We start from the raw sequence: 14935 nt of genomic DNA, 5'->3' as shown, positions 1-14935 counted from the left end.
CATCGACACACACACACACCGACACACACACACAATGACACCGACACACACACACACCTCTTAGGGCCGTACTGTTTAAGACAGAATTTTATTCATGATAATGTTTATGACCCTGAACTCCCCAAAGTGGACTGTGTGTGTGTGTGTGTGTGTGTGTGTCATGGTGTGTGTGTGTCATGGTGTGTGTGTGTATGCTTTTATGCGTGTGTGTTCTGGGAGATGTGACTCTGTCACCTTCCTCTGGGCTCAGCCAGGTGTGAAAATGCATTCTGTCAGACCCTACTACTGGGGCTACTTATGCTGGGCATGTGTGTGTGTGTGTCCTCTCTCTCAGCGATGTCCTCAGGACTGTGTGTGTGTGTGTCGGTGTGTATGTGTGTGTGTGTGTGTGTCTTCCTCTCTCAGCGATGTCCTCAGGGATTTGTGGTCTCTACAGCTAAGTCTGGAGGAGTCTGTTAGAGAAGCCAGGTGCTGTGAACTCTCTTCTCCTACCCCCTCTTACTATCCGAGTCTCAGTTCTGTTACAATGGAGGGAGAGGAGGATGATGAAGGAGGATGGGAGGGAGAGGAGGATGAGGGAGGGAGAGGAGGATGAGGTAGGGAGGGGAGAGGAGGATGAGGTAGGGAGGAAAGGAGGGAGAGGAGGATGAGGGAGGGAGGGAGAGGAGGATAATGAAGGAGGATGAGGTAGGGAGGAAAGGAGGAGGAGGATGAGGGAGGGAGAGGAGGATGAGGGAGGATGGGAGGGAGAGGAGGAGGAGGATGAGGGAGGGAGGGAGAGGAGGATGAGGGAGGGAGAGGAGGATGAGGGAGGGAGGAGAGGATAATGAAGGAGGATGGGAGGAGAGGAGGATGAGGTAGGGAGGAAAGGAGGGAGAGGAGGATGAGGGAGGGAGGGAGGGAGGATGAGGGAGGGAGGGAGGAGAGGAGGATGAGGGAGGGAGAGGAGGATGAGGGAGGGAGGGAGGGAGAGGAGGATGAGGTAGGGAGGAGATTAGGAGGAGATGAGGGAGGGAGGGAGAGGAGGATGAGGATGAGGGAGGGAGAGATGAAGGGAGCAGCTGGAGAACTTTACTGATGGTTTCCTATCCTAATGATCGCTCTTTCTCTCCCTCGTTTCTCTCTCCCTCATTTCTCTGTGGCCCGGTAGAGAAAATAGAATGATGGAGAGAAAAATTACCTGGAGAGGGAGAGAGAGAGAGAGAGAGGGAAATTACCTGGAGAGAGAGAGGGAGAGAGGGAAATTACCTGGAGAGGGAGAGAGAGAGAGAGAGGGAAATTACCTGGAGAGGGAGAGAGAGAGAGGGAATTACCTGGAGAGGGAGAGAGAGAGAGAGAGAGAGATAGAAATTACCTGGAGAGAGAGAGGGAGAGAGGGAAATTACCTGGAGAGGGAGAGAGAGAGAGAGAGAGGGAAATTACCTGGAGAGGGAGAGAGAGAGAGAGGGAGAGAGGGAAATTACCTGGAGAGAGAGAGAGGGAGAGAGGGAAATTACCTGGAGAGGGAGAGAGGGAAATTACCTGGAGAGGGAGAGCGAGGGAGAGCACGGTTATGACCTGCATTCTTTATTCAGACTAAATTAATTTCTCTAAAGATCAGACACGCGTCTGTCAGCATTAAGACCACAGCGCCCCCATCAGGCCACTGGAGGCACAGCACCCCCATCAGGCCACTGGGTGCACAGCACCCCCATCAGGCCACTGGAGGCACAGCACCCCCATCAGGCCACTGGGGACACAGCACGAGTCACATCAGAGAGAGAGAGAGAGTGTGGGGGGTTCATTACAGAGCAGGTGATTGGTTCAGGTACATCAGTACAGAGCAGGTGATTGGTTCAGGTACATCAGTACAGAGCAGGTGATTGGTTCAGGTGTATCAGCGTGGCAGGCGATTGGTCTTCTTTAGATAGTGGTGGTGATAGCTGTGTGTGTGTTCATTGATCGCTCTCTCTCTCTCCTCTCAGGGAGATAGGTGTGTTTAAGTCGAGTGGTTCCTCTCCTCGTAGTGATGTCAGTTTATTGATCTCATTCCAGAGGGGGAAGAAGAGGGTGGTGTGTGTGTGTGTGTGTGTGTGTGTGTATATTGATCTGTGTCTCCAGGGCTGTGTGTTGATGGGTGCCGCCACATTACTACACACAGACAAAGCTGTTCCACACACACCTCCACTTCCTCTCCTCCCAGAGGGCCTCTGTTTATCTCTCTGTCTCCGTCTCTCACTCTCTCTCTCTCCGTCCTCTTCCCCTCCACCGTACCATCCCTCTACATATCCCCTCCACCGTACCAACCCTCTACATATCCCCTCCACCGTACCAACCCTCTACATATCCCCTCCACCGTACCAACCCTCTACATATCCCCTCCACCGTACCAACCCTCTACATATCCCCTCCACCGTACCAACCCTCTACATATCCCCTCCACTGCCAACCCTCTACATATCCCCTCCACCGTGCCAGCCCTCTACATATCCCCTCCACCGTACCAACCCTCTACATATCCCCTCCACCGTGCCAACCCTCTACATATCTCCTCCACTGTGCCAACCCTCTACATATCCCCTCCACTGTGCCAACCCTCTACATATCCCCTCCCCTCCACCGTACCAACCCTCTACATATCCCCTCCACCCACCCCTCCCTACCAACCCTCTCACATATCCCCTCCACCGTACCAACCCTCTACATATCTCCTCCCCTCCACCGTACCAACCCTCTACATATCCCCTCCCCTCCACCATGCCAACCCCTCTACATATCCCCTCCACCGTGCCAACCCCTCTACATATCCCCTCCCTCCACCGTGCCAACCCTCTACATATCCCTCCACCATGCCAACCCTCTACATATCCCCTCCACCATGCCAACCCTCTACATATCCCTCCCACCATGCCAACCCTCTACATATCCCCTCCACCATGCCAACCCTCTACATATCCCCTCCCCTCCACCGTGCCAACCCTCTACATATCCCCTCCACCATGCCAACCCTCTACATATCCCTCCACCCCTGCCAACCCTCTACATATCCCCTCCACCGTACCAACCCTCTACATATCCCCTCCACCGTGCCAACCCTCTACATATCCCCTCCACCGTACCAACCCTCTACATATCCCCTCCACCGTACCAACCCTCTACATATCCCCTCCACCGTACCAACCCTCTACATATCCCCTCCACCGTGCCAACCCTCTACATATCCCCTCCACTCCACCGTGCCAACCCTCTACATATCCCCTCCACCGTGCCAACCCTCTACATATCCCCTCCACCGTGCCAACCCTCTACATATCCCCTCCACCATGCCAACCCTCTACATATCCCCTCCACCATGCCAACCCTCTACATATCCCCTCCACCGTGCCAACCCTCTACATATCCCCTCCCCTCCACCGTACCAACCCTCTACATATCCCCTCCACCGTGCCAACCCTCTACATATCCCCTCCCCTCCACCGTGCCAACCCTATACATATCCCCTCCACCATGCCAACCCTCTACATATCCCCTCCACCATGCCAACCCTCTACATATCCCCTCCCCTCCACTGTACCAACCCTCTACATATCCCCTCCCCTCCACCATGCCAACCCTCTACATATCCCCTCCACCGTACCAACCCTCTACATATCCCCTCCACCGTACCAACCCTCTACATATCCCTCCACCATGCCAACCCTCTACATATCCCCTCCACCGTCTACCAACCCTCTACATATCCCTCCCTCCACCGTGCCAACCCTCTACATATCCCCTCCACCGTACCAACCCTCTACATATCCCCTCCACCGTACCAACCCTCTACATATCCCCTCCACCGTACCAACCCTCTACATATCCCCTCCCCTCCACCGTGCCAACCCTCTACATATCCCCTCCACCATGCCAACCCTCTACATATCCCTCCACAACCCCAACCCCACTACATATCCCTCCACCGTACCAACCCTCTACATATCCCTCCACCGTACCAACCCTCTACATATCCCTCCACCGTACCAACCCTCTACATATCCCCTCCCCTCCACCGTGCCAACCCTCTACATATCCCCTCCACCATGCCAACCCTCTACATATCCCCCACCATCCACCGTGCCAACCCTCTACATATCCCCTCCACCGTGCCAACCCTCTACATATCCCCTCCACCGTCCAACCCTCTACATATCCCCTCCACCGTGCCAACCCTCTACATATCCCCTCCACCGTGCCAACCCTCTACATATCCCCTCCACTGTACCAACCCTCTACATATCCCCTCCACCGCACTACCAACCCTCTACATATCCCCACCGTCCACCGTGCCAACCCTCTACATATCCCCTCCACCGTGCCAACCCTCTACATATCCCCTCCACCGTGCCAACCCTCTACATATCCCCTCCACCGTGCCCCTCTAACCCTCTACATATCCCCTCCACCATGCCAACCCTCTACATATCCCTCCACCGTACCAACCCTCTACATATCCCCACCATCCACCATGCCAACCCTCTATCATATCCCCTCCCTCCACCGTACCAACCCTCTACATATCCCCTCCCCTCCACCGTGCCAACCCTCTACATATCCCCTCCCCTCCACCAACCTGCCAACCCTATACATATCCCCTCCACCATGCCAACCCTCTACATATCCCCTCCACCATACCAACCCTCTACATATCCCCTCCCCTCCACCATGCCAACCCTCTACATATCCCCTCCACCGTCTACAACCCTCTCTACATCCCCCTCCACCATGCCAACCCTCTATCATATCCCTCCCCTCCACTGTACCAACCCTCTACATATCCCCTCCACCATGCCAACCCTCTACATATCCCTCCCACCGTGCTTCTATATCCAACCCTCTACATATCCCCTCCACCATGCCCCCTCTACATATCCCTCCACCGTACCAACCCTCTACATATCCCCTCCACCATGCCAACCCTCTACATATCCCCTCCACCGTACCAACCCTCTACATATCCCCTCCCCTCCACTGTACCAACCCTCTACATATCCCCTCCACCATGCCAACCCTCTACATATCCCCTCCACCGTGCCAACCCTCTACATATCTCCTCCCCTCCACCGTGCCAACCCTCTACATATCTCCTCCCCTCCACCGTGCCAACCCTCTACATATCCCCTCCCCTATAGAGTGTGGATCGTTTTAATGTCTCTGTCCTGGTTTATATAGAGTATGGATCATTATAATGTCCTGGTTTATATAGAGTATGGATCATTATAATGTCCTGGTTTATATAGAGTATGGATCATTATAATGTCTCTGGTTTATATAATGTATATAGGTATGGATCATTATAATGTCCTGGTTTATATAGGATGGATCATTATAATGTCTCTGGTTTATATATGGATCATTATAATGTCTCTGGTTTATATAGGATCATTATAATGTCCTGGTTTATATAGAGTATGGATCATTATAATGTCCTGGTTTATATAGAGTATGGATCATTATAATGTCTCTGGTTTATATAGAGTATGGATCATTATAATGTCTCTGGTTTATATAGAGTATGGATCATTATAATGTCCTGGTTTATATAGAGTATGGATCATTATAATGTCTCTGGTTTATATAGAGTATGGATCATTATAATGTCCTGGTTTATATAGAGTATGGATCATTATAATGTCCTGGTTTATATAGAGTATGGATCATTATAATGTCTCTGGTTTATATAGAGTATGGATCATTATAATGTCTCTGTCCTGGTTTATATAGAGTATGGATCATTATAATGTCTGTCCTGGTTTATATAGAGTATGGATCATTATAATGTCTCTGGTTTATATAGAGTATGGATCATTATAATGTCCTGGTTTATATAGAGTATGGATCATTATAATGTCCTGGTTTTATATAGAGTATGGATCATTATAATGTCTCTGGTTTATATAGAGTATGGATCATTATAATGTCTGGTTTATATAGAGTATGGATCATTATAATGTCTCTGGTTTATATAGAGTATGGATCATTATAATGTCCTGGTTTATATAGAGTATGGATCATTATAATGTCTCTGGTTTATATAGAGTATGGATCATTATAATGTCTCTGGTTTATATAGAGTATGGATCATTATAATGTCTCTGGTTTATATAGAGTATGGATCATTATAATGTCTCTGGTTTATATAGAGTATGGATCATTATAATGTCTCTGGTTTATATAGAGTCCTGGTTTATGGATCATTATAATGTCTCTGTCCTGGTTTATATAGAGTATGGATCATTATAATGTCTCTGGTTTATATAGAGTATGGATCATTATAATGTCTCTGGTTTATATAGAGTATGGATCATTATAATGTCTCTGTCCTGGTTTATATAGAGTATGGATCATTATAATGTCTCTGTCCTGGTTTATATAGAGTATGGATCATTATAATGTCTCTGGTTTATATAGAGTATGGATCATTATAATGTCCTGGTTTATATAGAGTATGGATCATTATAATGTCTCTGGTTTATATAGAGTATGGATCATTATAATGTCCTGGTTTATATAGAGTATGGATCATTATAATGTCTCTGGTTTATATAGAGTATGGATCATTATAATGTCTCTGGTTTATATAGAGTATGGATCATTATAATGTCTCTGGTTTATATAGTCTCTGGGTTTATATAGTATGGATCATTATAATGTCTCTGGTTTTATATAGAGTATGGATCATTATAATGTCTCTGGTTTATATAGAGTATGGATCATTATAATGTCTCTGTCCTGGTTTATATAGAGTATGGATCATTATAATGTCTCTGGTTTATATAGAGTATGGATCATTATAATGTCTCTGGTTTATATATGATCATTATAATGTATATAGGATCATTATAATGTCTCTGGTTTATATAGAGTATGGATCATTATAATGTGGATCATTATAATGTCCTGGTTTATATAGAGTATGGATCATTATAATGTCTCTGGTTTATATAGAGTATGGATCATTATAATGTCTCTGGTTTATATAGAGTATGGATCATTATAATGTCTCTGTCCTGGTTTATATAGAGTATGGATCATTATAATGTCTCTGTCCTGGTTTATATAGAGTATGGATCATTATAATGTCTCTGTCCTGGTTTATATAGAGTATGGATCATTATAATGTCCTGGTTTATATAGATGGATCATTATAATGTCTCTGTCCTGGATCATTATAATGTCTCTGTCCTGGTTTATATAGAGTATGGATCATTATAATGTCTCTGGTTTATATAGAGTATGGATCATTATAATGTCTCTGGTTTATATAGAGTATGGATCATTATAATGTCTCTGGTTTATATAGAGTATGGATCATTATAATGTCCTGGTTTATATAGAGTATGGATCATTATAATGTCTCTGGTTTATATAGAGTATGGATCATTATAATGTCTCTGGTTTATATAGAGTATGGATCATTATAATGTCTCTGGTTTATATAGAGTATGGATCATTATAATGTCTCTGGTTTATATATATGGATCATTATAATGTCTCTGTCCTGGTTTATATAGAGTATGGATCATTATAATGTCTCTGTCTCTGGTTTATATAGAGTATGGATCATTATAATGTCCTGGTTTATATAGAGTATGGATCATTATAATGTCTCTGGTTTATATAGAGTATGGATCATTATAATGTCTCTGTCCTGGTTTATATAGAGTATGGATCATTATAATGTCTCTGGTTTATATAGAGTATGGATCATTATAATGTCTCTGGTTTATATAGAGTATGGATCATTATAATGTCTCTGGTTTATATAGAGTATGGATCATTATAATGTCTCTGGTTTTATATAGAGTATGGATCATTATAATGTCTCTGTCTGGTTTATATAGAGTATGGATCATTATAATGTCTCTGTCCTGTTTATATAGAGTATGGATCATTATAATGTCTCTGGTTTATATAGAGTATGGATCATTATAATGTCTCTGGTTTATATAGAGTATGGATCATTATAATGTCTCTGGGTTTATATAGAGTATGGATCATTATAATGTCTCTGGTTTATATAGAGTATGGATCATTATAATGTCTCTGTTTATATAGAGTATGGATCATTATAATGTCTCTGGTTTATATAGAGTATGGATCATTATAATGTCTCTGGTTTATATAGAGTATGGATCATTATAATGTCTCTGGTTTATATAATGTCTCTGGTATGGATCATTATAATGTCTCTGGTTTATATAGAGTATGGATCATTATAATGTCTCTGGTTTATATAGAGTATGGATCATTATAATGTCTCTGTCCTGGTTTATATAATGTCTCTGGTTTATATAGTATGGATCATTATAATGTCTCTGGTTTATATAGAGTATGGATCATTATAATGTCTCTGGTTTATATAGAGTATGGATCATTATAATGTCTCTGGTTTATATAGAGTATGGATCATTATAATGTCTCTGGTTTATATAGAGTATGGATCATTATAATGTCTCTGGTTTATATAGAGTATGGATCATTATAATGTCTCTGTCCTGGTTTATATAGAGTATGGATCATTATAATGTCTCTGGTTTATATAGAGTATGGATCATTATAATGTCTCTGGTTTATATAGAGTATGGATCATTATAATGTCTCTGGTTTATATAGAGTATGGATCATTATAATGTCCTGGTTTATATAGAGTATGGATCATTATAATGTCTCTGGTTTATATAGAGTATGGATCATTATAATGTCCTGGTTTATATAGAGTATGGATCATTATAATGTCTCTGGTTTATATAGAGTATGGATCATTATAATGTCTCTGGTTTATATAGAGTATGGATCATTATAATGTCTCTGGTTTATATAGAGTATGGATCATTATAATGTCTGGTTTATATAGAGTGGTTTATATAGAGTATGGATCATTATAATGTCTCTGGTTTATATAGAGTATGGATCATTATAATGTCTCTGGTTTATATAGAGTATGGATCATTATAATGTCTCTGGTTTATATAGAGTATGGATCATTATAATGTCTCTGGTTTATATAGAGTATGGATCATTATAATGTCTCTGGTTTATATAGAGTATGGATCATTATAATGTCTCTGGTTTTATATAGAGTATGGATCATTATAATGTCTCTGTCCTTTTATATAGAGTATGGATCATTATAATGTCTCTGTCTGGTTTATATAGAGTATGGATCATTATAATGTCTCTGGTTTATATAGAGTATGGATCATTATAATGTCTCTGGTTTATATAGAGTATGGATCATTATAATGTCCTGGTTTATATAGAGTATGGATCATTATAATGTCTCTGGTTTATATAGAGTATGGATCATTATAATGTCTCTGGTTTATATAGAGTATGGATCATTATAATGTCTCTGGTTTATATAGAGTATGGATCATTATAATGTCCTGGTTTATATAGAGTATGGATCATTATAATGTCTCTGGTTTATATAGAGTATGGATCATTATAATGTCTCTGGTTTATATAGAGTATGGATCATTATAATGTCTCTGGTTTATATAGTTTATATATAGAGTATGGATCATTATAATGTCTCTGGTTTATATAGAGTATGGATCATTATAATGTCTCTGTCCTGGTTTATATAGAGTATGGATCATTATAATGTCTCTGGTTTATATAGAGTATGGATCATTATAATGTCTCTGGTTTATATAGAGTATGGATCATTATAATGTCTCTGGTTTATATATAGAGTATGGATCATTATAATGTCTCTGGTTTATATAGAGTATGGATCATTATAATGTCTCTGTTTTTATATAGAGTATGGATGGATCATTATAATGTCTCTGGTTTATATAGAGTATGGATCATTATAATCATTATAATGTCTCTGGTTTATATAGAGTATGGATCATTATAATGTCTCTGGTTTATATAGAGTATGGATCATTATAATGTCTCTGGTTTATATAGAGTATGGATCATTATAATGTCTCTGGTTTATATAGAGTATGGATCATTATAATGTCCTGGTTTATATAGAGTATGGATCATTATAATGTCTCTGTCCTGGTTTATATAGAGTATGGATCATTATAATGTCTCTGGTTTATATAGAGTATGGATCATTATAATGTCTCTGTCCTGGTTTATATAGTTCATTATAATGTCCTGGTTTATATAGAGTATGGATCATTATAATGTCTCTGTCCTGGTTTATATAGAGTATGGATCATTATAATGTCTCTGGTTTATATAGAGTATGGATCATTATAATGTCTCTGGTTTATATAGAGTATGGATCATTATAATGTCTCTGGTTTATATAGAGTATGGATCATTATAATGTCTCTGGTTTATATAGAGTATGGATCATTATAATGTCTCTGGTTTATATAGAGTATGGATCATTATAATGTCTCTGGTTTATATAGAGTATGGATCATTATAATGTCTCTGGTTTATATAGAGTATGGATCATTATAATGTCTCTGGTTTATATAGAGTATGGATCATTATAATGTCTCTGGTTTATATAGAGTATGGATCATTATAATGTCCTGTTTATATAGAGTATGGATCATTATAATGTCTGGTTTATATAGAGTATGGATCATTATAATGTCTCTGGTTTATATAGAGTATGGATCATTATAATGTCTCTGGTTTATATAGAGTATGGATCATTATAATGTCTCTGGTTTATATAGAGTATGGATCATTATAATGTCTCTGGTTTATATAGAGTATGGATCATTATAATGTCTCTGGTTTATATAGAGTATGGATCATTATAATGTCTCTGGTTTATATAGAGTATGGATCATTATAATGTCTCTGGTTTATATAGAGTATGGATCATTATAATGTCTCTGGTTTATATAGAGTATGGATCATTATAATGTCCTTTTATATAGAGTATGGATCATTATAATGTCTCTGGTTTATATATAGAGTATGGATCATTATAATGTCTCTGGTTTATATAGAGTATGGATCATTATAATGTCTCTGGTTTATATAGAGTATGGATCATTATAATGTCTCTGGTTTATATAGAGTATGGATCATTATAATGTCTCTGGTTTATATAGAGTATGGATCATTATAATGTCTCTGGTTTATATAGAGTATGGATCATTATAATGTCTCTGTCCTGGTTTATATAGAGTATGGATCATTATAATGTCTCTGGTTTATATAGAGTATGGATCATTATAATGTCTCTGGTTTATATAGAGTATGGATCATTATAATGTCTCTGGTTTATATAGTATGGATCATTATAATGTCTCTGGTTTATATAGAGTATGGATCATTATAATGTCTCTGGTTTATATAGAGTATGGATCATTATAATGTCTCTAATGTCTCTGGTTTATATAGAGTATGGATCATTATAATGTCTCTGGTTTATATAGAGTATGGATCATTATAATGTCTCTGGTTTATATAGAGTATGGATCATTATAATGTCTCTGGTTTATATAGAGTATGGATCATTATAATGTCTCTGGTTTATATAGAGTATGGATCATTATAATGTCTCTGGTTTATATAGAGTATGGATCATTATAATGTCTCTGGTTTATATAGAGTATGGATCATTATAATGTCTCTGGTTTATATAGAGTATGGATCATTATAATGTCTCTGGTTTATATAGAGTATGGATCATTATAATGTCCTGGTTTATATAGAGTATGGATCATTATAATGTCCTGGTTTATATAGAGTATGGATCATTATAATGTCTCTGGTTTATATAGAGTATGGATCATTATAATGTCTCTGGTTTATATAGAGTATGGATCATTATAATGTCTCTGGTTTATATAGAGTATGGATCATTATAATGTCTCTGGTTTATATAGAGTATGGATCATTATAATGTCTCTGGTTTATATAGAGTATGGATCATTATAATGTCTCTGGTTTATATAGAGTATGGATCATTATAATGTCTCTGTCCTGGTTTATATAGAGTATGGATCATTATAATGTCTCTGTCCTGGTTTATATAGAGTATGGATCATTATAATGTCTCTGGTTTATAGAGTATGGATCATTATAATGTCTCTGGTTTATATAGGAGTATGGATCATTATAATGTCTCTGGTTTTATATATAGAGTATGGATCATTATAATGTCTCTGGTTTATAGAGAGTATGGATCATTATAATGTTTATATAGAGTATGGATCATTATAATGTCTCTGTTTATATAGAGTATGGATCTTCCCGGGAAAATGAGTATAATGTCTCTGGTTTATATAGAGTATGGATCATTATAATGTCCTGGTTTTATAGAGTATGGATCTTATAATGTCCTGGTTTATATAGAGTATGGATCATTATAATGTCTCTGGTTTATATAGAGTATGGATCATTATAATGTCTCTGGGTTTTATATAGAGTATGGATCATTATAATGTCTCTGGTTTATATAGAGAGAGGATGGATCATTATAATGTCTCTGGTTTATATAGAGTATGGATCATTATAATGTCTCTGGTTTATATAGAGTATGGATCATTATAATGTCTCTGTCCTGGTTTATATAGAGTATGGATCATTATAATGTCTCTGGTTTATATAGAGTATGGATCATTATAATGTCTCTGGTTTATATAGAGTATGGATCATTATAATGTCTCTGGTTTATATAGAGTATGGATCATTATAATGTCTCTTATAATGTCTCTGGTTTATATAGAGTATGGATCATTATAATGTCTCTGTCCTGGTTTATATAGATTATAATGTCTCTGGTTTATATAGAGTATGGATCATTATAATGTCTCTGGTTTATATAGAGTATGGATCATTATAATGTCTCTGGTTTATATAGAGTATGGATCATTATAATGTCTCTGGTTTATATAGAGTATGGATCATTATAATGTCTCTGGTTTATATAGAGTATGGATCATTATAATGTCTCTGGTTTATATAGAGTATGGATCATTATAATGTCTCTGGTTTATATAGAGTATGGATCATTATAATGTCCTGGTTTATATAGAGTATGGATCATTATAATGTCTCTGGTTTATATAGAGTATGGATCATTATAATGTCTCTGGTTTATATAGAGTATGGATCATTATAATGTCCTGGTGGTTTCATATAGATAGTATGGATCATTATAATGTCTCCTGGTTTATATATAGAGTATGGATCATTATAATGTCTCTGGTTTATATAGAGTATGGATCATTATAATGTCTCTGGTTTATATAGAGTATGGATCATTATAATGTCTCTGTTTATATAGAGTATGATGGTTTATATAGAGTATGGATCATTATAATGTCTCTGGTTTATATAGAGTATGGATCATTATAATGTCTCTGGTTTATATAGAGTATGGATCATTATAATGTCTCTGGTTTATATGGATCATTATAATGTCTCTGGTTTATATAGAGTATGGATCATTATAATGTCTCTGGTTTATATAGAGTATGGATCATTATAATGTATGGATCATTATAATGTCTGGTTTATATAGGTTTATTATAATGTCTCTGGTTTATATAGAGTATGGATCATTATAATGTCTCTGGTTTATATAGAGTATGGATCATTATAATGTCTCTGGTTTATATAGAGTATGGATCATTATAATGTCCTGGTTTATATAGAGTATGGATCATTATAATGTCTCTGGTTTATATAGAGGATATTATAATGGATCATTATAATGTCTCTGGTTTATATAGAGTATGGATCATTATAATGTCTCTGGTTTATATAGAGTATGGATCATTATAATGTCTCTGGTTTATATAGAGTATGGATCATTATAATGTCCTGGTTTATATAGAGTATGGATCATTATAATGTCCTGGTTTATATAGAGTATGGATCATTATAATGTCTCTGTCCTGGTTTATATAGAGTATGGATCATTATAATGTCCTGGTTTATATAGAGTATGGATCATTATAATGTCCTGGTTTATATAGAGTATGGATCATTATAATGTCTCTGGTTTATATAGAGTATGGATCATTATAATGTCTCTGGTTTATATAGAGTATGGATCATTATAATGTCTCTGTCCTGGTTTATATAGAGTATGGATCATTATAATGTCTCTGGTTTATATAGAGTATGGATCATTATAATGTCTCTGGTTTATATAGAGTATGGATCATTATAATGTCTCTGGTTTATATAGAGTATGGATCATTATAATGTCTCTGGTTTATATAGAGTATGGATCATTATAATGTCTCTGGTTTATATAGGTATGGATCATTATAATGTCTCTGTCCTGGTTTATATAGAGTATGGATCATTATAATGTCTCTGGTTTATATAGAGTATGGATCATTATAATGTCTCTGGTTTATATAGAGTATGGATCATTATAATGTCTCTGGTTTATATAGAGTATGGATCATTATAATGTCCTGGTTTATATAGAGTATGGATCATTATAATGTCTCTGTCCCAAGTGACTTGTTTATAGAGAGGGCCTATGGATCATTATAATGTCTCTGGTTTATATAGGATATGGATCATTATAATGTCTGGTTTATATAGAGTGCGGAGCGCCTGGATCATTATAATGTCTTGAAACTGGTTTATATAGAGTATGGATCATTATAATGTCTCTGGTTTATATAGAGTATGGATCATTATAATGTCTCTGTCCTGGTTTATAGAGTATGGACAGGGTAGGGCAGTTATAATGTCTCTGGTTTATAAACGAGTGGATCATTATAATGTCTCTGGTTTATATAGAGTATGGATCATTATAATGTCTCTGGTTTATATAGAGTATGGATCATTATAATGTCTGGTTTATATAGGTATGGATCATTATAATGTCTCTGGTTTATATATGGATCATTATAATGTCTCTGGTTTTATATAGAGTATGGATCATTATAATGTCTCTGTCCTGGTTTATATAGAGTATGGATCATTATAATGTATGGATCATTATAATGTCTCT

The 14935-nt window shown here is 38.1% G+C and overlaps 1 long non-coding RNA gene across 1 annotated transcript in view; it reads left to right on the top strand.

Annotated features, from left to right (window-relative positions):
• Positions 1–1731: 1731 nt before the first annotated feature.
• Positions 1732–14935, top strand: part of LOC135570325 (uncharacterized) — a 30520-nt gene continuing 17316 nt past the window's right edge. The window contains exon 1 of the long non-coding RNA XR_010463517.1: positions 1732–1794. This is a non-coding gene — a long non-coding RNA (uncharacterized LOC135570325). The remainder of the gene's footprint in view (positions 1795–14935) is intronic.

The sequence above is a fragment of the Oncorhynchus nerka genome, unplaced genomic scaffold, assembly GCF_034236695.1.
Source record: "Oncorhynchus nerka isolate Pitt River unplaced genomic scaffold, Oner_Uvic_2.0 unplaced_scaffold_981, whole genome shotgun sequence".
NCBI classification, from domain to species: domain Eukaryota; kingdom Metazoa; phylum Chordata; class Actinopteri; order Salmoniformes; family Salmonidae; genus Oncorhynchus; species Oncorhynchus nerka.
The sequence above is the reverse complement of the archived record's forward strand: the minus strand, read 5'-3'. Positions and strand labels throughout refer to the sequence as shown.